This window comes from Rhagoletis pomonella, unplaced genomic scaffold (assembly GCF_013731165.1).
Source record: "Rhagoletis pomonella isolate Grant_MI unplaced genomic scaffold, Rhpom_1.0 Rhpom_scaffold_00009, whole genome shotgun sequence".
Classification (NCBI taxonomy): Eukaryota; Metazoa; Arthropoda; class Insecta; order Diptera; family Tephritidae; genus Rhagoletis; species Rhagoletis pomonella.
The window spans coordinates 18,816,855-18,841,813 of NW_023458563.1; the positions used below are offsets into that span (position 1 = coordinate 18,816,855).

The 24,959-nt window shown below is 35.3% G+C and overlaps 1 protein-coding gene across 7 annotated transcripts in view; it reads right to left on the bottom strand.

Annotated features, from left to right (window-relative positions):
* The window catches only part of LOC118745617, a 314,215-nt gene that overhangs the window by 232,548 nt on the left and 56,708 nt on the right, over positions 1–24,959 (bottom strand). Inside the window, exon 2 of one of the 7 annotated variants that reach the window (XM_036479136.1) lies at positions 21,225–21,371. The exons of the other annotated variants lie outside the window; for them this stretch is intronic. The gene's annotated coding sequence lies outside the window, so the exon portion shown is untranslated. The remainder of the gene's footprint in view (positions 1–21,224; positions 21,372–24,959) is intronic. 7 annotated transcript variants of the gene reach the window in all.

The following is a 24,959-nucleotide window of genomic DNA, read 5'->3' on the forward strand; positions in this document are numbered from 1 at the left end:
TATTAATATTTTAAAAAATTTATGAAAAATGTGAAAAATTGTGATCACTTATGTGATACGAAAAATTAATAGAAACTTCACTGAATCACTCACGTCACTTATGTTAATGTCAAAAATGGTTTAAGAAGAAAATTTGATTGAATCACTTACAGACTACTATAAAAGTATTCAAATCATATATCGTATATCTTATGAGAAAAGGGTTATTCAAAAGCTCTTTTGTTCACTAATGGAGCTCAGTTTAATAAAAATTTGGGAAAATTCTTAAAATTGTTTTTTGGATAATTTTGTTTAATCTTAAATTTTCCGAAAATACACTAGTGTGTACACTAATGTTAAAATGTATCAACGTATGTACATATGTATAAGTGAAATGTATATAAGCACGAAAATATATAAACTTAAATTAGCAGCCTTACTCTTGCTGGACTGTACCCAAAGTTTTCCGTTGCCATCCCACACCGCTGTTTTAAAATGTTGCTTGTTGTTAATACCGCTATGCTTCAGCCTCCCGCGCCGCGGTCACCGTTTTAAGTGTGTTGCTCTGTTGCTCGGTTTTGTGCCGCTATTCGCTGGCGTGGGTACGATTTGCGGTACTATTTTGCCGCTAGTTACGTTGTACAGTTGCTGGATGCGTTGGTTCGTCGGGCGCCGTTACACATATGTATGTGTGTGTAAGCTGCCGTTGTTCATGGTAGCAAGGCTTTTTGTCGTACCTTGTACAGTCTGCTAATGTGCAAGATGCCGTTTTCGGTGGTGATATGGGACTGATGCAGTACTGCTGCTGCTGGTGCTTGCACGCCTTACCGGTGTGTGGGAAAAAACAGCTCACAAAAATGCTATACTTCGGATTATAAGGCGTTACACGGCTTATGCAATACTGCCGCCCGTTACGGTCCACTGAGATGAAACTTTGTCCATCCACCGTAGTGTGTCGCACAAAAAGGGCTTTTCGGACTCGCCTGCCGTCCAGGCTGTCATCCAAGCAATTTTCCCCACACGCGTATGCTCGCACTCGCTGTCACGGTCGCCATGTTGGACCCTCAGCCCGCTCATTTAAGAAAATGCTGTTTTCTTACCCGGAACTTGCTGGAAGATAGCTGCTCGACTGCCGGAGGCTTCGTTGAGAGGCACCGGTGAGTTTTTGGTGCTTTTACGCTGCCGGCTGGTGATTTCCTTTTGGGTCTGCTCACACTTGGGTGATAGCGCTTACCCTTTTGCGCGTAGGGATTGGTCAACTTTTATGCGTAAAAATCTTATTCACACCCGAATACTACCTCGCTTGAAATAATAACTCTTAATTTCTTTCACAAAAACTTTAAATTTCATTTCCTTTTTTATTTTATAATTTTGGCACAACCGTCTGCTTCAATGGCGTATATCAAATTGATTTCTTCATTCGTTTTTTGCTCGTTTTTAAGTACCTGTGGAACGTATGTTCCATCAGGACTGCCAACATTACGACGGCGCTGAATAGTGCTGCCGTATTGTTAGCGATGCCATTACACCACCTCTGCATGGTTGTAAGTCATGCAGAGTCCCTACGGCTTGTAGCGCGGTGGCTTTGCCGCTTAAACTCTGTAAGAGTTTTTGGGGGTGTGCGTCAAGCGGAGTGTTGAGCACCGGTTTAGGTTCAAAAATTGGGTAGGCACGGTGGCTAATGGTAGCTCTTGTACCACCTCTGTATGCTGAAAGTCATACAGAGCCCCAACAGCTTGTAGCGGCTTTGGCTTTGCTGTTTAAAACCACTCCGGAGGAGTGGTGATGCATCAAGCGGAATTGTTGAGCATTGGTTATTGATTCAAGTTCAAAAATTGGGTAGGCGCTGTGGCCAATGGTAGCTCCTGTACCACCTCTGTATGCTAAAAGTCATACAGAGCCCCAACAGCTTGTAGCGCTTTGGCTTTTGCTGTTTAAAACCACTCCGGAGGAGTGGTGATGCATCAAGCGAGATTGTTGAGCATGATTTGGAGTGCCAGCAATTAACTACTTTAGTAGGTTTTGTTCTGCGGCAGTTGAGAAGTGCATTAAAAAATGCATACCCAATGAAGAACGAACGAATTATTTTTAAGAACAAGTGCGTGTGTTTATTCGCTGCACTTGGTTTTGGGCGGGAGTGCAATATACAAGTGCGTGTGTGTGTTCGCTGTTCTTTGTTTATGCGGGAAATGCATAAGTCGCTTAAACAACGGCTGTTTGTCAAAAGCATACGATTTCGAACTCGCGTAAATGTACATTTGCTAAATGCGATAGCATGAACGTCTTCGAAAACATACATATGTTCGAAAGTGCATTTTAAATGCAGCAAAAACGCTGCATTACTTACTCATATGCGTTATGCCTTTCGGCAGCGGGCGGAATTAAAATTGAATGAATATCGAACAGCTGATTGCAGTTTACCAACTACCAGAAAAATTGGGCACGTTCAGAAGGCGCAACAGCTCAGTAACTGTTGCGATTGCACCTTCTGAACGCGTTGTTGTGTACTTGTGTTCAACTGAGCAGTTGAGTGTTTAATGCCATTTTTCCCATCGTATTTTATATCTGATCATTTCAGATATGTTGTGAGTGCATTTGACAGTTTGACATTTGGCTTTTCCATTAAACGGTTTTTTTGTTTCAAATAATTAAATTTTAATTAAATTTGTGATTTTATCGAATACTGCATAGTCGCCGGTTGAGAAATGAAAACAGCGACGGTTTAAAGTTATTCTTAGATAGGCGCTAATATTAACTTGTTCATTTTTGTGCCAGCATTTGATAAAAAGCCATTAAAAAAAGGAAAAAAAATAAACAAAATGTCTACAGATAATGAATTTACTGCAGACTACGCTCTAGATGACTGCATCTATCGTGTAACCGCTAGTCAGGAAGTCCACATAAGGCTTCAAACTGGTAAATTCGTTGCTTAAGTTGCAGTTGATTGTTTTTATATATCCGACTTTAACCTCAGATAAAAGGTTTTTGAAGGAGTATACGAAGGGATGTGTTGCACCACCAGAATTGGTTGGAGTTGCTCCAGATATGAATACAACATCTGAAAGTGGGATGTTGCAATGTTTATTTGAATGCGGTAAGTGGTTTGATATGATTTTTAATTGTAGGTTCACCAGGGCACTCCAAATTCAAGTGGCATGGAGAAGCTACGAGATTTTTCATAGAGGAATACAGAAAAAGAAAAGATAAGATTCGTGAGCCAAAAATTAAAAAAAAGAATTTATGGATGGATATTCTCGCTGACATGAGGACGGCGGGCTTTCTTGTTGAAGATGATGACACGCTGGACCGTAAAATGCGAAACATGAATAGGACCTATAAAACTATAAAAGATAACAACAATAAAAATAGTACAGGTCAGTGGAAATATGTATTAGATTTACATTGAATGTATATGTGCGCATAATTTTGAAAGTGGCCTAGGTCACATCACACCTTTTGGGCTTAAATGATAATTTACCCGTACCGGTCATTCGTTCAACTTTATTAATTTATGTCGATAGAATGTTTTACAGATGCATTCGGTTACAAGTAACCAGTCATTTAAGCACAAAAGGTGTGATGTGAATTAGGGTACTTTCAAAATTATGGGCACATATACATATGAATGCATATTTTATATACACATATCTGTGTCCGTCAATTAAAGTAGCCTAAGTCTAGGTTGATAATTTTTTTCTTTAAAGTAATTTTTCATTGGGCTCCCGAGCAATATTTTAACGATTAACTAGCCACAGGTGTAGTTGAAGATGACCTTTTAATAGGAGCTTAATAAAAATATAAAATTTTTCAAGGGTAAAAATAAAACATTCTGAAGTCACTTAAGCTACTTTAATTGGCGGGCACAGATGTATATATAAATATTAAGCCAGATAGCTGTTTAATTAACAATTTTATTTTGTCTTTTTAATAAATATATAGTACACTATACACATACATACACACTTATTTGGTGATCAATTTTCAAATATGTACATATATTCCAGGTCGTGGTCGCGTTCAGTGGGAATACTACGACCTCTTCGAAGACATTTTTTCCACTGACCGCACAGTCAATTTGGGTCCAGTCGTGTCATCGATGGAGAACAGTGATGTGCCAATACTCCTTGATGAAAGCACATCCAGCACAACGTCCGGTTTAGAGGCATTTCAGATTCACCTGGCGCTAAATCGGTAGATGGCCTTCCAACTCACCCAAAAAAATCTACTGCCGCTAAAAGAATGAGTTCCTTACACTACTTAAGGAAAAAGCAATTATCAAATGAGGAGCGAAAACTTGAGATATTTCACAGCGTGAGTGAAACTCTGAAAGAGACCAATATTCTGCTTAGAGAACGAAATGAACTGCTTCGCCAATTCGTTAATAGTCGTGGCACAGCGACAGCAACAAACCCAACTAACGAGGGTATATAATGAAAGGTAGTTAATAAACCTACCACTAATCTAATATATTTTGACTTCATTCGCATTTTTTTATTTCCAGATATGTATTTCCCATCATCATCCATCACCTTTCCGTGAAGATATATAAAAATATTTATCTGATCAGCCCGCGACAAAACGATAGAATCTCAACAATTCCATCAGTTTTGACTATAGTTCTTTTGTTTGTTTAATGTTCATTATTTTTCTATAAAAGAATAGCTCTTTATCTAACAAAAACATATAAATCCAAATTTCAAACTTTGTACAAAAATTATAAAAACTCCACAAACTTTTCATCCCAATTCTAAACATTTTATTTAGAATTTCTATAAAAATTTTTGGTATGCAGTCTTATAGATTATTAAATTTCAGTACAAAAAGTGCAAGTTTTAATTTGTTAAAATTCGCCTTGATTTTTGATAATTTTTTTTGCAATGTGCGCAAAAGTTTTTATTTTAATTTTTTCCGCTAACTTTTCATGAAAATATAGTTCATACTCCAACAGAAAATATAAAAATAAAATCTTAACTTTATGCCAAACTTATAAAAATGCAATAAATTTACATACTAATTTGCCACTTTCTAAGCAGATTTTTTAGAAAAATTCGATGTATGCAGTTATATAACCCCTTCAATTTTAGTATAACAAAATGCAAGTTTCAATTTGTTAAAATGTCTCCTTGATTTTTGGCATTTTTTCGCGCAGTTTCTTTCATACAACTAAATATATTTACATATGTTCGAAATTTTTTTTTTGTATGGAAGAAACTAATAAAACCGTCCGCAAAAATATTGCCAAAAATCAACGCGTTTTTTTAGCAACTTCAAACCTCACTTTGGTATATTAAAATTGAAGGGGCTATAAAACTGCATACACAGAATTTTTCTTAAAAATCTGATTAGAAAGTGGCAAATTAGTGTGGAAATTCATGAATTTTCATGAGGTTCGCACAAAGTTTAAAGATTTAATTTTTATGTTTTTTGTTGTAGTATAAACTATATTTTCATGAAAAGTTAGCGGAAAAACATTAAAATTAAAATTTTTGCATACATTGCGAAAAATTCTCTGTATCTATACTTTTGTCTTTTACTGTAGTTAAAAAGGATAATCTTGTGTGTTTGTTACCTATAGACTTTAAGTATTGCACAAATAAAAATTTTGAAAATAAAATTAAAAGCATTCCATTTAAGAAGCGCAGTAAAGCTCGTCGGGTAATTGCTAGTATTTAATATAGTACACCAGAGATTGTGTTTCGTTTTGAGATTGGAGGTGTATCGTCAGCAACTACTTCGATGATTCCATCGCTGCTTTCTTCATGCTCTTCGAGTTCATATGTTGATAAATCGGTTTCATTTTTATTAATTAAAAAATTGTGTATCACACAACACGCTGCTACAATCTTGTTGCCCAAGCTTGCGGTTTTTATATCTAAATATTTCAGCCTCCGAAATTTGCCCTTCAAAAGGGCGAACGTCCTTTCTATGATAGAGCGACAACAGCTTAGCTTCTGGTTGAAATTAACTTGCCTTCTAGTCAACTGACCATTATCACGAAACGGGGTCATTAGATTTTGAAGCAACGAATAAGCAGAGTCGCCCAGAAGATGCAAATTCGTGGGTAGTAGTGACGGTGCTGAATGGTTTAGTTTGCGGAACAAATCGCTATGCCGAAAAACTCTGGCATCGTGCATACGGCCGGGCATTCCTATAAAAACGTCTATGAATCGGCCTTTATGATCACATGTACCTTTAGGAAAGACATATACTTATGTTATATTTATGGACTGATGGAAATAAAACACTAACCTTGCAGTATAATAGAATGGATCTTATTTCTGTTATAAAAATCTATAGCGTTGTTGGCAGGAGCCTTTATAGGAATATGACATCCATAAATGGCTCCAACAACACCAGGGAAACCCCTTGATAGCCTTTGAAAAATTAAGGCTTCTTGATTGCATTGTCTTCTGTTCGGAAATTTTACAAATGAAGAGATCATTCCTGCTATGACTGACAACATTTCTCTAAATATTTCATAGGCAGTGCTTTTAGCAAAGCCAAAACGATCTCCAGCAGCAAGAAAACTCTCTGGCTTGGCAAGTATCCATATTGTAAACATAACTTTTTTGTGCAAATCCGCGAGATAATCAGGTTTTCCGGTTATCTCTTGTCTTAAAAGAAGTACGAAATCCTGTAGAATAATCAGAATCCAGAATAAACCTCGAATTGAACAATTTCGTAAAACTCACCTCAAACGTTCTACGAGACATTCTAAAGTGCTCCTTAAACAAGTCGTTATTGTACCGCTCAATTGTGACCTCATAATAACCTTCATTTCTGGGTCTTTCCTCGCGATCTGCTACGGAACTTGCCGAAGTTGTTACAGATTGATTGGTAATTTCGCTTGCCAAACAATGAAAAACTGATTCAAGGACGTTTTCAATGTTATCCTCAAGCAATTCCGACAGTATAATTGCTTCTTCCATTTTTCTTATTATACAAAACACAATTTTTTTAATACGATAATTTGTTTATGATCGTTTGTGGTTGACAGCTTTTGAATTTACAAAAATTTTGACAGCTAATGTATCAGTACGTTCAGAAGGGGCATAACATTTCGCCCACTGATTACTGATTTTTTAACAACAGTTGCGATCAACTGTTGCGCCTTCTGAACCTGCCCATTATCAAGCTTGCTTCACGATAATTCGCTATCCGGTACATCGATAATAAAATAATTTTACACAAACAAAATACATTGGAAAAATTACCGAACAACGATTACCAAGCTTGGTGTGAAGACCCCTACTTTAAAACTGGATCAAAATCTTCAAAAACTTCAAACCAGTTGAGTCCAACTATTTAAAAGCAGTCGTGTTTTAAATTGTAATTTTAAATTGTCGTTAACAATTGCGAATCCACTTTTATTAACCCATATGCAATGTTGGTTCCATTTGGTTTTGTAATGTGTTGGCATATTTATTGGGCCGAATGCATAAAACCTACGCAAATGCTTTTTCATAAAATTTCAGACCTTTTACTCAATTTGTTCAAATAAATTTAAGATAAAGGTATGCAATTTAAAGAAAAGGCAATTGCTTAGTTTTAATTCATACGACTCATTGTATGTAATTCCTTTGTATTTTTTATTTTGTTGAAAAAATACTATAAACAAAAATTTGACGATTTTTTGGACGAAATGACGATTTTTTTGAAGTAAAGCGCAATACAGACAGTGTTGCCGTTGTGCGACTAAAGGGCAAATTTGACCCAACTTTTTGAAAATTTAGTTTTTTGACCGTTTTCCAAATTTATGGGCGACTTTTGCCCCTTCTCATGCTATTAAAAAATATTTCCTCCTGTAAGTACGAAAAAATCACCACCTTAAACTTTTGAAGGAAACGCAACTATTCTCCTTGCAAGAACTCGATTGCTATGTATGTTTGCAAAGCTTGTCCCGCTATTTACTTTTTATATTCAACAGCGGAACGTTTGAGCAGCGAAAAGACTTTATATACATGTAAACTTGGTTTTGACTTTGGTTCTCAGATTTATTCTTTTACTAGTAAAGAAGATCAAAAATAATATGGTGACCCTTTTGTTTGTCTGCGACTTTCTGAAAATTCTCAACGGCAACACTGAACACAGGCACACGAAGCTACATCAACGAGTAGAGAAAATACTACATGCTTACTTGTAGTACTCGCAAGTGCTTGTGTACAGTGTTGCCGTGCCGTCTCAAGAAAATGTATCCCTGACCAAGCCAAAAATGTATCCAAATGTATCCAATTTTTTTTTTTACATATACATCTCATAATTTGTAAGAAAACCAAACATTTTCATGAAAAAAGACATAATTTAACCCATCCTAAGGACTTGAAATACATATATATATATTTTTATTTTTCATAAAATCAAACAATTGTAATTTAAATTTATAACTAATTTAAATTTAAATTTAATTTTTAATTTAAATTTAGAACGCTCATCATTCTTTAGGGGTGGCTCACAAGCAGTGTTGCCGCGCCGTCTCAAGAAAATGTATCCCTGACCAAGCCAAAAATGTATCCAATTTTCTTTTTTTACATATACATCTCATAATTTGTAAGAAAACCAAACATTTTCATGAAAAATAAATAATTTAACCCATCCTAAGAACTTGGAATACATGTGCATAAAATCAAACATTTGTAATTTCAATTTATAAAGTACATTTTTTGTGCATAAGTATTTTGCAAAGTAAATATAATAAATAGCAAGTACACTCTAAAAAGAGCATGTAAAACTACTACTGAAAAGTATCTATTTTTCAACAAGAATCTGTATAAATATACGTATAAGTTCTTCAGTATTTGATTTTGAACTTAAAATCTTTAAAATATACACATAAATACACATATATAGAATGTTTAAAATTGCAAACATATTCAAACTACAAATACATTTGAGTAGTCTACTTGCAAAGTGCGCTATGTAAAATTTTTTCGATTCTTAGTTTTTGGCGGATTACGTACCAGTATTTAAAGTAGTTTCATGTCCACTAACAACAGAGTGCAAAATCTTTTTATATTCTGAAAAAATAGCATCAAATGTTAAGTCTTCTTCCAAAAGTCGCTATCATACTTATGTATGAACTTTCAAAATTATCAATCTTCTGATGAACTTAGAGGCTGCTTTAGGTCGTATAGACTGTTAATGTTACCTTATGACACGTTATGTTATGTTACAATTTTATAAGGCTCCTACTTATCCAAATTTTCAGGTAATTATAAAAAAGATTCAATTTAAATGTTACTTGTTGTCGTAGTCGCTTTTTCAAATTTATGGCTTTCTATTATAAAATCACATAACGCTGTTTGCATGTGGACTACTCATTTCCTACTAATAATAAACATTACTTTATTTTAAACATGTTATGTGTAATTTTGCTCTTGCGACAAATTTGGTATGTAAGAGTAAACAGGCAATGATTAATTTTATTACACGGCCTGCGAATTTGCACACATTAAAAGAGGAAACTGGTTACCTCTCCTAATATGCGCAAATAAACAAACATTTTTTAGAGTGTATTTAAAGTCTTATCAGTAAAATTCATAAAAGTCTTCTTAAATAAATCAAAGTTAGTTTTTTAAACTACATTGAAATCTTCTTTCTTTTTAAATTAACAAATGAAAATATGTGATATGAAAGAGATTACTACAGAAAGAGTATAATTTACTTTATATACATATGCATATCGTCGTTTAAAGTACAAAACCGCGTATCGTCATTCTGCAAAACCACGTAACTGACATTTGCTGCAAAAAATTGGATTTGCTCACACAAGCTCTTGGCTCAATCCTTATCCATTCGTCCTGAAATATACTAGCCAGAAATGCGATTGCTTTATAAAAAAGAGAACCGTTTTGAAATATAAGTGTTTTTACTCTCTAAAAAATAATTTATGCAACGTCACATACGCGGTTTTGCTTTTTGTTGATACGCGGTTTTGTACTTTAAAGAACGATATATATATTAAGATCTTGCTTAAAGCATCCTTTAAGCTAATTAAAGCAATTGCGCTTATACCTATTTTGGTGAGATCTCTTCATATGTTCATTGCTTCGTTCACAAAAAATAAAATGCTTTAATTTCACGCTAAAGTAGCGATTCTTTATACGTTCAGAAAACGTAATGCTTTCTACCATCTTTAATGAAAATCAATTTTTGAACGAAAAAAACTTTATAGGAAATATAAAATTTTGGCCTATTTAAAAAAGTATCCACATTTATACTGACCGGAAAAAATAAGTATCCCGCAAAAATTCGTCTAAAAATGTATCCAATTGGATCTATTTAGATCCAAACGGCATCCCTGATTACAACAGAAAGAGTATCTATTTACTTTATATATATATTAAGATCTTGCTGAAAGCATCCTTTTTAGCTAATTAAAACAATTGCACTTATACATATTTTGGAGAGATCTCTTCACATGTTCATTGCTTCGTTCACAATAAAATGCTTTAATGTCACGCTTAAGTAGTGCTTTTTAATATATTTACAAAACGTAATGCTTTCTACCATCTTTAATTAAAATCGATTTTTGAACGAAAAAAAATTTATAGAAACAATTTATACTGATCGGAAAAAAGAAGTATCTCGCAAAAATTCGTCTAAAAATGCATCCAATTGGATCTATTTAGATCCAAACGGCATCCCTGATCGCAACTATGACTGGACGACAAGTGTGCAGATAGCCTTATACTGGCACAGCAGCAAGCTCATGCCACCAACAGCAATGTCGTATGCATAAAATTTCTACTGGGTATGTACATATGGTTGTGTACATGTAGATATGCACATACATACATATGTAGTACAAACGAAAACAAATCTAATTAGAGCTAGCAAAGCTACTCGTTGATACCCAGTAGAAATTTTATGCATACGACATTGCTGTTGGTGGCATGAGCTTGCTGCTGTGTATACGTGCCAGTATAAATGAAGGTTCATTTCCATTTAACACTTGTGGTTTCTCAGAGCGTATGCGTACTATAACCATACACTTGTACTATTGCTGTATGCATATGGCTGTATTAAGCTTTCAAACATACCAAAATGCATTAATGGAACAGTATTAAAGCATTCTTACAAGATATGCATCCTTATATGTAAATGCTACTTCTCTGATACATTTTAATATAAGGGGACATACAAAAAAGTAGCACTTACATATGCAAATGCATATCTTGTAAAATCCCGTTTGTGCTCAAAATAGTATCGCAAAACACGTCCGTTCACTAAAATTTGTGTACAAGCCTGAAAATATTACAAAAATTCCACTTCAAATTTATCAAGAAATGTACTTAAAACGACGACAACGTACATTCGCTTGCAATTGGCTAGAAATTGAATTTATTCGTGGAAATTCATGACTACGCATGAATTGTTCACACTAATTCACTCATCTAGCAAGCATTCTTCGTGAATGCATGCAACCGATTTCTACTGGGTATCAATGCGAATTGTACTGATTGTCAAAACTGATGTGTTTGTTGTACATTTGTTCATGTTTGTCATTGTACGTATAATATTCTAGAGTAGTTTTTGTGCTCCCGCTATCACCTATCAAAAACACAAACCAAATTCGGTAAAAAAGGGTTGCATTCGCATAAACTCCAAATAAAGGTGGTGCTTAAAATTATGTTCACATATCAATATTATCTCAATCAAAGCTCGTTTTTTAATCACCCCTTTTACACAGCCAAATCTCAGATTATTAGCCGTCAAATCTGTTGTGCTTGTTATTCTCACATCTCAAGGAAAAGTTATGTTTCTTCTCTGTTCCACCGTGATTACGTTTTGCTGCTATAATAAGCAATATAAATATATTTTAATTTAACATTTTATTAAAAATACCTTTACAAACCTCTTTCACTTGCTAGCGTACATTTTTGTTTACTTTTAAATTTGGCATTTCTGCTCTCTCTCGCAAAAACAATCGATAAAACTAGGATGGACATTGAAAAGTTATCGGTTAAATCTGAGATTATTTTATAATTACAGATTAACAAGCGACGAATTTTATATGGCTAATCTCTTGTTATAATTACAGATTAGGGTGTTAAGCTCGAAAATGAGGATAATTTACTTATATGTGAACCTAGTATAAGGAGAGTTCAACGAAATTTTTTGTATGGTAAACTCCGAGTTTAAGAGTAGAGTTTAGCGTTAAACTCCAAAATGGCCCATAAACTCGAGTTTGTGGCTCAATAAGAACGTAATATTAGTATAAGATAGGTGATAATCCTATTGCAAATATTTTCAAATCAAGATTTGTCAAATACCTTTCGTTTTGTACCCATACTGTAATATATCATTTATTTTCTCAATTTAATTGAGTTAAATTTGCAAACAGGTGGCAACCCTCTTCGAAAATATTTTTGACTGTAAGCCTTCTTAAAACCCTCTAGTTTGACACCCAAATTGCGATATTTCCTTTATTTTATCAGTTTAACTGAGTCAAAATTTTCAAATAGGTGGCAACACTCCTAAAGTATATCTCCAATGGTTATCTTTTTTAAACTTCTTTAATTTTATACCCAGATTGCAATATTTCATTAATTTAATCAATTTAATTGAGTTTAATATTTTTAAACAGGTGGCAACCCTCCAAACTTTTGTGCCACAAATCCTGGTATTATACCGAACAATTATTGAAATCGGTTCAGCCATTCTCGAGTTTTGAGGCCTCGTACAAACGAGCACAACATTTTTATTTATACAACACTAGCAGACCCGGCGAACTTCGTCCCGCCCAAAATTAATTTTTTTATTGAAATATTTGGTCCAACGTTTTCGCCAGCAACTCAAGCTCATGTTTGGTTTTGTGGTCGACAGAAGGCATATCCCCATTGCCGTCTTAAATAACCTGACGAAAGCGTTATACCGGCAATAAGTCCTTGCGGCTCGATAGTGAATCGTCCTTGAATCTGTATAGTATAGTTGGTGGCAATTTACATTGAGTATCATTGGTCCACATTCTGTTTAGTCACCGTAAAGCAAGGACCGCAATGGTTCTGATGGTTGATTTAACGCGAGTAATTTAACTTTGATCCCTGGTGCCTCCGAATCGACGATTTTTAGCAATAACTCGGTTCCAGCGCCACTAAAAATTATCACTAAAATCATTTCGGTCGTTTAGGGGGAGTTAAGCCACCAGAATAAGTCTTTTACATACTGACACTCTTCGGCATTTTTACCCATACAAAAAAACTATCACGCATTCGTTATACCTAGAAAATGCGCAACATCATCAGCGAAAAAAATTCTCAAAAATCAACGGTATCTTATAGCCATTAAAAACTTGCAGTTTATGATACTGAAATTGGGTCAAATAGAAAACTGCATACTCAAAATTTGGTACGTAAAAATTTATTACGAAAAAGAAAAAAAAACACTGTATTCTGGGTGTATATATTTACAGATAGGTAAAAGTTTCAATATGTTTGGAAAACACCACTTCCCTTTTCCAGTAGCCCCAAAATCTCTATACCGATTTCCAGGACATTACCACAAATCCTTTCAGAGATATACGGTACGAAAAATTCGATATGTATGGGTGATGCCACGCTCCCTTAATATATCCAAAGTCTGCAGTAGGTGTCCAAAATTTCCAAAAATCAGTACAGCCGTTCGCGAGATCACCTCTTATAAAAAGAAGGAGCTCCTCTTTATATAATTAGTGTAGGTAACACTATAACACGATTTCGATGTAGCAAATGTTGAAGCTGGTTTTAATAGGTGTTTTTTTCTTTGCTGATTAAGAATACGTAAGTATAATGTTTCCATCAGCTCCAGATTTTGAGAAAAATGTGGTGAAAGTGTAAAAAAATAGCATTTTTGCAATATTTGAGCAGCTTTAGCAATGAAACAAAAGGTGATAGAACCACTTAGGCTTAAATTAAGGCTTGGACTTCTGACTTCAATCCCTGAAAATACCATTCCTGCATCTTGACCCTAAGGTCACCTATAGTCATTTATTTAATTAAATGAGTATAGGTGACCATTAGGCCAAGGTGCAGGAATAGTGCTTTCAGGGATGGTAGTCTGTAGTTCTAGCTTTAATTTAAGCCTACGTGGAAGGTTCTATCACCTTAATTGCGGTAGGAACTCAAACTTCCCGAAATCAGTTATTCCTGTGCAACAGATGACTATAAGGGCTGGTTTCTCCAACTCAACATAGTTAAGCCAATTTTCTCGACTCAGTCAAGCATAAGCTGTGTAAAACGTAGGCTAACTTTTGACTAAAGTCCAAAAGTGGCTAAACTAAGTTAAGTTGAGTTGGAGAAACCAGCCCTAAGTGACAATCAAGCAAAGATGCGGGAGCTTGCTTTAATCAAAGCATAAGTGGAAGGTTCTACCACCCTTTGTTTCTTTGCTAGAGCTTCTCAAATATAGCAAAAAACTCGATTTTTTGACAATTTGACCTCGTTTTTTCTTAAAATCAGGAGCTGATGGTAACTTTTTGCTTACGGATTCGTAATCAGCACAAAAAAATCTGTCAAAAACAGCGTTAACATTTGCTGCATCAAATTTTTTCCCATTTTTGTTGGCCTGTATAATAAGTATTGTTAAATAGCCAATACCCGCATGTTTTCGGCGCCCTCAAACACCTTTCGAACTGTAAAACAATGACTCGATTCCATTGAAGATTTTTTGGAATTGATCGTTTCTGGTCCACCTATCAGAAAAAAATATCATATATGTTAATTCAGCCAATAAGCTACCTACGTGCTAAATTGCAAGCAAATCGGACCATTAATAAGACTGTTTCCAATAGTTCGGTCTCTGACCAACTTAACGGAAAAAATGAATCCCATATGCTAATCTAGGCAAAAGGCTACCAACGAACCAACTGCATTTTTTTAAGCATAGCTCGATCCCTGCCCCAACTATCGGAAAAATTAAAACTTTGTGCACTCCTTCTAAACACGTTTCCAAAAAAGCAGCACCCATTCGAATCAGTTATGAAACATAGGAGAAAATTGTTCCCAATTGATTCAAGCTCCCAATGAATTTCACAATTATCTGAAATTTTTCAAGTATAATTTTCGTAAAAAAAATTCAAATTTTTTGCGTTCTTCCGGATTTTACCGAGTTTTCCACTTATAATTTTCTAACTTCCCATTCGAATGCCATTCCGAAGGAACTGCACACAAAATTCCATACAAAAAATCAATTTTCGATTTTTCCAATTTTCCGACTTTCCCGGAGGGGTTTCCCAAAATTTTCTTTCGTAAAAACCTTCTCCTGGCAATTACGAACAACTAAAAAAAGGCGTGAGTACTAGGTACTCATGAAATTTGATGTGTATACATATGCGAACGGCAAAGCATAAAAGTACGTTCAGGGTTCGGATTTGCCTCATTTTGGCCCCTCGCTCGCTCGTTAGTTTGCTCTGAGTTAGCGCAACTCACGAGGAACACGCGAGGCTGTTTGCAAATGAGCACTCGTTAGGTACGAGCGCACGCGATGAGTAGCCAGCGAGCGAGTAAGCAAACGAGGGCGGCGCAAGAGTAGAGCGGCAAGCAAACGAGGGCCTCATTAGCTCTGCCCTCGCGAGAGGGGCGTTGCGAGCGAGGCACTCATTTGCAGCAGCAGACGAGCGAGGCGAGTAAACGAGCGAGGCAAATGAGGCAAGCAGATTAGACAGGCAAACGGGTTGTTTGGTCAGCAAAAATGTATGGGATAAAAATTGCATCAACTAAGAATTTAGAGCAAACGATTGTATGCACACATGTAGATATGTATATACATACATATATACACATATGTATGTATTTATTTATGTATATATTTTCATGCACAGAAGAATAGATGCGTGCTATTTTTGCCAGTTTTATCTACTAGGTAGGCTCATATGTGCATACATATATATTACTATGTACTTATACGCACGTATTATTCGCAAATAACAATTTGCAAAATGGTAAAATTTGCCGTATAAACGCTGAGTTAACTTTTTATTTGCAAATAACTAAATCACGCAAATAAGTATTGATTAGTGCTACTATTTGCAAATAAGCGCAAGACGCCGCCATTCTTAGGTTTATTTTCTTTTTCGATTGTCATCTTATTGCCTTTTTATAATCAAGACGTTGCCATTTTTAACTTTATTTTCTTTTTCGATTGTCATATTATTGCCTTTTTATAATCAGGCAATATTAAAAAAGAATTTTTCACCATCGAATAAACAGTGAGTTAGGTATTTGCAAATTATTTTTATTTGCAAATAGCTTATAAAATTTCAACTTATACACTTAGGTCTCTTTTTATGTGGTTCTTTTTTATGCGGATTTGAATTTATGAGGTTTTTCAAACATTTTTTTCGCTGTATCGATTTTGCTTCTTTGAGAGTTTTTATTACTTTTTTGCAATCAATTTTTCTTATATAATTCATGTATTTTTTATGATATTTTTTGTTTTGGTTAAAATACAGAAGTGAAGAAATAAATTGTTTTCTTTTTTTTTTTTTAAGTATCTGAATTTATGCGGGTTTTGAAAATGCTGGAACGCATCTCCTGTTCTTGCATGAAATTAAAGAACATTTTTATGCGGCTTTCTGAAGAACGCATCTACCGCATAAAAAAGACCTAAGTGTACATGAGAGACAGACCATACAAGTCCAAGCAAGTTTCATACTTTGTAAAAAAATTTGAAAATTTCAACAAAGTTTTAAACTTTTTAATCACATTTATATGTAGAGCAATGCTTGGTGTGTAGTTTTATAGCATAAATATATCATTCTCACTCGAAAAATATCATAATTGTGTTTTTTTAATAATTTTGGAAACATTTCAAGTAGAATGTTCATATTTTTCCATTTTGGTGCCTATGTCTGCATACATACTAGGTAGCATCCATGGGCGGAGGGTAGGGAAAATCCGGGAAACGCAAACGAGCGAGCATATAAAGCGGGTAAACCAAACGGGGGCGATGTGAAGTAGGTAAAAGCTGAGTGGACAAAGGGGAAAAAACGAGACATCAAAGGCAAACAATTTACTCAGGCAGGCAAACGAAGTAACGTAATGGTAAGTACATATATACGGTGGACGGCTGCTTTGAAGTTCAACGCCAACGCAACGCCAAAGTTGTATGTGAACCGGCCTCTATTCTTTGTTTACGCAAATACATATCCATACATACATACATACATACATATGTACATATGTCCTTGAACAACAGGCCACAAATAATTTTTTTCTCCAAGGATTATATTTCATTCAGGTATACAGCATAACTGCTACAAGTAGCAAACTATTTTGGGGTGCTAACAAGTGCTTACTTGTTTTTTGTTTCTGCGGCACAAACGATTATCTATACTATCTTCGTTACTTACTTTTCTCTGTAAAGACAAAATACATGCATATGTACATACATACATACATACATATATAAATATGCATGTTATGTATGTATATAACTCTAAAAAATATCTCATTCCATAATCTGTGCTTACGTATGTAATAAATTTTATTTGTTGTTTTAAAAGCTGCCCTAATATCGAGCCCTAACCGCCAAAATAACGTAAGCGAAATTTTTTTCAAAATTTTCTTTTTGATGAAGAAATATTCCTAGAGCATCTAGGTACATTTCTGCATCAAAAATAAAATTTTGAAAAAAATGTCGCTTACGTTATTTTGGCGGTTAGGGCTCGATATAATATTCACATATTTATATGCGTATGTACATATGTACATACAATTATTAACATACTTTCGTACATAATCTATTGACATATATTCCCAAGCAGCGCTCGCTCGTTTGGCGAGCGAGGAAAACTTCTCGTGCCTCGCCTCATTGCTGCTACGAGTACGAGCTGCGAGCGCCTCGTTGTCTGCGAGGCATTGAGTAGGAGTTTGCTCGCTCGCTCGCTCGAACTCCGAGTTTTTGCCCACCCTGAGTACGTTTACATATAAATATAATCTCAATCAAAGCTCGTTAGCTGTCAAATTGGTTGTGCTTGTTATTCACACAACTCGAGGAAAAGTTAAACTTCTTCTCTGTGCCACCGTGGTCACTTTTTTTTCAACACATATTAGGCCATTTAAATATATTTTAACTGAATATTTTATTAAAAATACCTTTACAAACCTAGCGTCAATTAGGATAATATTTTTATATATAAAGGCGATTCAGTTACACACATACAAATGTAGATTAGGTTAGAAATTAAATATTAATTTCACTTAATTTTATTCATTTTGCTGATTTAATTTTTTTATTCATTTTCATTTTTAATTCTTTTAATACATGACATTATCGGTATGATTGATAAAATATACTCGTACATATATACTTGTGACTCAAGGGCGTTAAAATATCTTGGAAACACCGCATATAGGTAGATTTTCAAGTTTTATGCGGCAAAAAATATTTTATTACCTCCATCTACTCAAAATTGTTTATCAAATGTAAAATTGAAATAATTTGTATTACAGATAGGTTATATTAATAAAATATATATATTAGCCAATAATTTACTATTTAAATATATTGACTACCTTTATTTATAAAATGTGTATCATTGGTTAATTTGTTTTCGCTTTCAGAATCTTCGCTGGCCTCAAACTATTCCTTTGTCACATCTTTGACAACGGATTTAGAGGGTAACAGCAGCTTTATTGTGTCTGAAGAAAACGATTTGATATTTTTTCTTTTTTTGGTCATGAACTGCTGAAATACTGCTTAAAAACGAGTCCAAGCTCATCAACAGCCGGTTATATATGTCACGGTTACATACTTCACGAGATAATTCTCTCGGTAGTGTTTGTTGTGGGCCTCTTGAGCCTCCCCGATAATTGTCCTATTGTTAATAAGGAATTAGTATCTTGTGCATTGTGGGTGTCATAGGATGCCATGCCGTCGTCGATTCGCCACTTCTCGCTCGCTATGTTTGAGTTACGGTCGCTTAACGAAAAATTTTGCATGTGAAAGCAACAACAAAGTTAGCTAGCACGGATAGACGATAGCAAGTTTGGTTGTACCTCATTGGGTTCGTTCGTTTCGCCACTTGCTAACTGATGGCGAATCGAAGACGGCTAATAATCAATTGTAGCGCATTTCCTCTTACTATGCATATCTATGCCTAAATGTATGCAACCATTTGGAAAGCGAACACAGTGTGCTTCTAATGAAAATAAAAATTTTATGCTGAAATACACATTCTAAGCCCTTCGAAATTTTGTGCTGGGATATGCGTTACAGCTTCGCAAATTTTACCCGTACCGAAACCAAAGATGTATACACATCAAAAAAAATGTAAGCCAAATCGGTCCAACCGTTCTCTATTGATGAATTACTATACATTTTTCACACCATTTTTATATATATAGATATATGTACGTATTTAATACATACATTCTTGCCACTGCTAATCACATGAATAAAAATCCTAAAAACGAAAATGTGACTCTTGTTTAAAATGTTTTAGATCCATCGCACACCACGGACTTTATCGGCCGCCGATTAAGTTTGGCTTGCTAGTCTTTCCATTGCACCACAACTACACCTTTTCCAAGAGTACTTCAGAAAGCGTCAAATGTATTTCAGAAACTGTAAAATGTACTTCAGAATAGTCAATTGTACTTCAGGAAACGTAAAATGTACTTCAGAATGGTCAATTGTACTTCAGAAACCGTAAAATGTATTTCAGAACAGTCAACTGTACTTCAGAATAGTCAATTGTACTTCAGAAACCGTAAAATGTTCTTCAGAATAGTCAATAGTACTTCGGAAACCGTAAAATGTACTTCAGAATAGTCAATTGTACTTCAGAAACCGTAAATTGTACTTCAGAAACCGTAAATTGTACTTCAGAAATCGTAAAATGTACTTCAGAAGACGAAAATTCGTACACATTGTAATTATTTAAATAGTATATATATTATAGTGATTTTAAATATATTTACTTTTTAATATATTTTTCAAATTACAAGTAAATTAGTTTGTTCGCAATGTCTATACATTTAAGAATGAAACAATTAATTTATTAATGCAGTTTTAAATTATGTACCAGCTGGCATATCGAATAAAGATTGTGCATCTGGGTGAAAAGTGGTTGAATGTTGAATGGCTCTGCCACAATCTCCACCAACAACTGTCGCTTTTGCCTTGGATTCAACATTGGCGAATATGGTCCAAGACGTAGGAGCGTTGCTTTGTCTGTCGCGTTAAAGTTGTTGATTGCACTTTCTAAGTGGGAGTGGCACGGAGCGTTATCGCATACAACAACCAGATCCCCGAGGTTGTTACCCAAGTCAACCCACTTCTGTAGCACTGTATGGATCCACTGACATGCCATATCAGCATAAAGCGGAAGGCTATATATTTGTTCATAGTCCGAATTTTACCGTGCAAGCATTTACTACATGGAGTATGTGCAAGCGACATTATTATTTGGTCCGGGCGTTGACGAGGGAAAAGCGACAGTTGTTGGTGGCGATTGTGGCATAGCGATTCAACATTATACCAGTTTTCATCCATGCAGATGCAATATCTTTATACGACCTGGCAGTTGGAACATAATTTAGTCTGCATTAATTTAATTGTTTCATTCTTAAATATATAGTAGACATTGCGAACAAACTGCTTCTATGGACTTGTAATTTGGAAAATATATTAAAAAAATAAACATATTTAAAAATACTATTTTATATACCATTTAAATAATTACAATATGTATGTAGTAACTTTCGTCTTCTGAAGTAAATTTTACGGTTTCTGAAATACTTTTTACGGTTTCTGAAGTACAATTGACTATTCTGAAGTACATTTTACGGTTTCTGAAGTACAATTGACTATTCTGAAATACTTTTTACAGTTTCTGAAGTACAATTGACTATTCTGAAGAAAACTTTACAGTTTCTGAAATACTTTTTACGGTTTCTGAAGTACAATTGACTATCCTGAATTACATTTTACTTTTTCTGAAGTACAATTTACTATTCTGAATTACATTTTACTATTTCTGAAGTACAAATGACTATTCTGAAGTACATTTGATGATTTCTGAAGTACTCTTGGAAAAGGTGTAGTTGGTCGGAGCGATTAAGTTGGTATAGTGTGCGCACCTCCATACATCTTCATGTACATATTTCAAGCGAGCCCTACTATTTAAATAGGCGGCCGATAAATTATGTGGTATGAGGTGGCTCCTATAGCTGCATTATTACATCTATTCCGTGTGTTGCAATATCCACGGAAGCAGCAGTTATGAAGAAAATGATTGAAAAATATTAGACAAATTTTCTACTTACATATATGTTTGGCTTTCCTTTGTTTTATTTTTCCATGTCAGTCATCGACTGATACTCGTGGCATTCGGTTGTGCTTAAAGTGTACTCTCGTGACTATCGTAGTGTTTTCTCTTTCCTTCAAATTTGACGCTTTATTCGTCTTCTTTGCTTTGTATTCCGCACGTGTGTATAATATTTTCATACAAGTGTAAAATAAGGTGAAGATGCCCCCGACGGGGACCCTCTTGGGGACAATAGGTTTTCCATTTTAATGGATAGCCCAGAACGAAAACGGAAAAAGGCTCCATCGTTTACGAAAGATAATTTTCCAACATTACCCGTCTTGGAAAAAGACAATCCAAAATTTTTAGTGGCAAGTTCATTAGATTCTAGCAAACCATTGAGTAAATATTCCTGTTTTGCTGTGCACAAAGCTCTAAAGGGTATTAGCATGGAAATCAATAACATATCCCAATTAAGAGATGGCAATCTTCTTCTTCTTGTAAAAAGCAACAATGTAGCAAAAAAATTGTTATCAACCAAACAGCTTTCTGGCATATGTAATGTTAAATTAGAGCTTCACCAAAACCTCAACTCAGTCAAGGGCATAATCTACGCTCCATGCCTAAATGACGTAACTGAAGAAGCAATTATTGATAATCTCAAAGAACAGGGTGTTATATCTGTGTATAAGTTTTTGAAGCACGTTGACGGAAAGTCTTTTGCAAGCGGTGTGCTACTGCTTACATTTGATCGGTATTACCTGCCAGAAAAAATTGAAGTGTCATGGTACACAACAAAAGTAAGGCCGTACTACCCTACTCCAATGAGATGCAAGAGCTGTCAAATTCTTGGTCATACAATTAAACGCTGTACAAAGGCCCCTGTATGTGACAACTGTGCACTTCCACCTCATTCCCCGATTCAATGCTCTCGTACCTTGTGTGTAAATTGCTCTGGTGCTCACCCTGCTTCAAGCAAAACATGCCCAAAATTCGTGCAAATGAAGGAAATTATCACTATTAAAATTGACAATAAGTGTTCTGTTCGTGAAGCCATCCAAATTCACAAAAGCAAGTTCATCCTACACTAAACAAAAACTCAACTTCTTTTGCTGAGAAAGCAAAACAAAATAAACAACAAAACAATCCACCTTTAGCTCACGCAGTGAGCACACGGAAAAATACCGGTAACATAATCTAAAACAATACAAACAATGAAATAGAAAACAACGATATCAGTACAATAACAACCGAAAAAGCACAAGCAACAATTTCAGTCGATAACGCAGCTCCAAACACCTTTGTAAACGATTTCATTTCTCATCTTCAGTCTATGCCATTAGACTATGTCCCTCAGCCCTCTTCATACAACAGCTCTTCTCTTCCTTTTCTCAATTACCTTACTGATACTCAAAATAACCTACAATGAAAGTGCTCCAGTGGAATATTCACGGTCTTCTAAACAATTATCCAGATTTAAATATTTTAATCAAAGAATACAATCCAGATGTAATAGCGCTACAAGAAACTCTTGTTCCAGCTAACAAAACAGTATACCCGCCAAAAAAATATTTTAGTTTTTTCCACAACAACACTAATAACAATTCCTGCAAGCAAGGAATCGCGTTATTCGTTAAAAAGCCCATTCAACATAAGCTTGTACCTATTACTTCAAATGTTCAGTCATTAGCAGTAGAAATAGATATTGGTTTCAAGTTAACCATTATTTCATGCTACATTCCCCCTGAACAAAGTTTCACCAGTAGAGCTATACTTGATATCCTTAATATGGCTTCCACACCTATCATTTTCTTAGGGGACTTTAATGCTTGGAGCCCGCTTTGGGGTTCAACTTCAACCAACAAAAGAGGAGAGATATTAGAAGACGTCACTCTATCCAAAAACCTTGTCATCCTCAATGACCGGCCTCCCACCCACTTTTCAACCCATAAAACTTTTTCCAACCCAGATATAACCTTCTCCTCTGCCTCCATAGCTCAAAACTCTCATGCAAAACACTAAACGAACTTCACAACAGCGACCACTTTCCTATTATAACTTCCCTTTCCACTACCAATTCCTATCGTGTCAAACCCTTTCCGAAATTCCTTGTTGAAAAAGCTGATTGGCCAAAATTTTGCTCCATTTCTGCAAAATTATCTAACCAAACCCCGTGCTCGACTAACATTAATGCAGAAGCAGCCGCAATCAAACGCATCATTCGCACAGCAGCTCACATAACGATACCGCAAAGTAGCACCAAAAAATTCGCTTCGAAACTTCCTTACTGGAGTAATCTGCTCACCATCCTCAGAAATTACAAGCAGTCAGCTTGGAAAATATTTAAAAGAAACATGACAGATGAGAATTATATAAAGTACAAAAAAGCGAACTCGGAATTTAGACGGGAGCTCAAGACGTCAAAACGACAAGCGTTCGAACACTTCACTTCTAACACCACGCCATTCTCCAGCACAAAAAGGCTTTGGTCCGATATTAAAAGACTTACCTCCACCCCTCAACACAACCACATTTCCTTCATACGTTCCTTAGAAGGTCCCATTTATGAACCGCAGAGCATAGCAGATGTTTTCGGTTCTACTTGGACAGAAGACTCTCATAACTCCAACTTCCACACCCTAAACAGCAGTTACAGTACTTTCCTCTACCACAACCCCTTTCCTTCTCCTGAAGCCCTAACCGCAGATGCGCCTATTCAAATCGAAGAGTTTGATGCTTCAATCTCTTCGATGACAGGAAAAAGCACCGGTGCAGACAAAATCCCTTACCCCGTCCTAAGAAATCTCCCCCACACCGTTAAATACAGAATCATAAACCTTTATAATTCTATTCTAGCCCAGGGAATTTATCCCCAAGAGTGGAAAACTGCGGCTATTCTACCTATTGTCAAGCCAAATAAAAACAATACAATAACTTCAAGCTATAGACCTATTTCTCTGCTCCCCTGTATATCTAAGGTATTAGAACAAATTATTTTCAGACGACTTATGTGGTTTGCCGAACAGAATAACCTAACTAACCCGCACCAATTCGCTTTCCAAAAAGGCGTGAGTGTGATAGATCCTCTATTAATTTTCGACAACTTCTCTTCGGCTCTTGCGACAAGAAATCACGTCTCTATCTTAAGTTTGGACTTCGAGAAAGCTTATGACAGAATAGGCTCCCATGTCATTCTTTCGGAACTCAAGCGCTGGAAAATTGGAGTGAGAATGTACAACGTTATCAAGTCGTTTCTCTGTAACAGAAAATTCTTTGTTCGCGTCAATAATTGTCGTTCGAAAATTGTTCCCCTTTTTAATGGCATCCCACAAGGGTCACCGCTTTCGGTTTTATTATTTACATTAGCCTTTAACAAAGTAAGTTCCATCATATCGTCATATGCTCACATATATCATTTTGCCTATACTGATGATGTTCTAATTTTTTCAAAAATTAAAGACCTAACGCAAGTAAAAATAGTTTTTTCTAATATCTTAAAGGACTTAATCAATTGGTCCAAATCATCGGGAGCAAAGATTTCGGTCAGTAAAAGTTCTTCGTTTCACATATGCAGAAAACACAAATGTTCATTCCTAAGCCTTTCCTTGTTTAACACTACCATTCTCCATACTGACACATTGAGAATTTTGGGTATAATTTTTGATAAGAGACTTTCGTATAAGCAGCACTGCAACTATGTTAGATTAAGTTTAATTTCTAGACTATATATCATTAAGTTTTTATCATCCAAGCA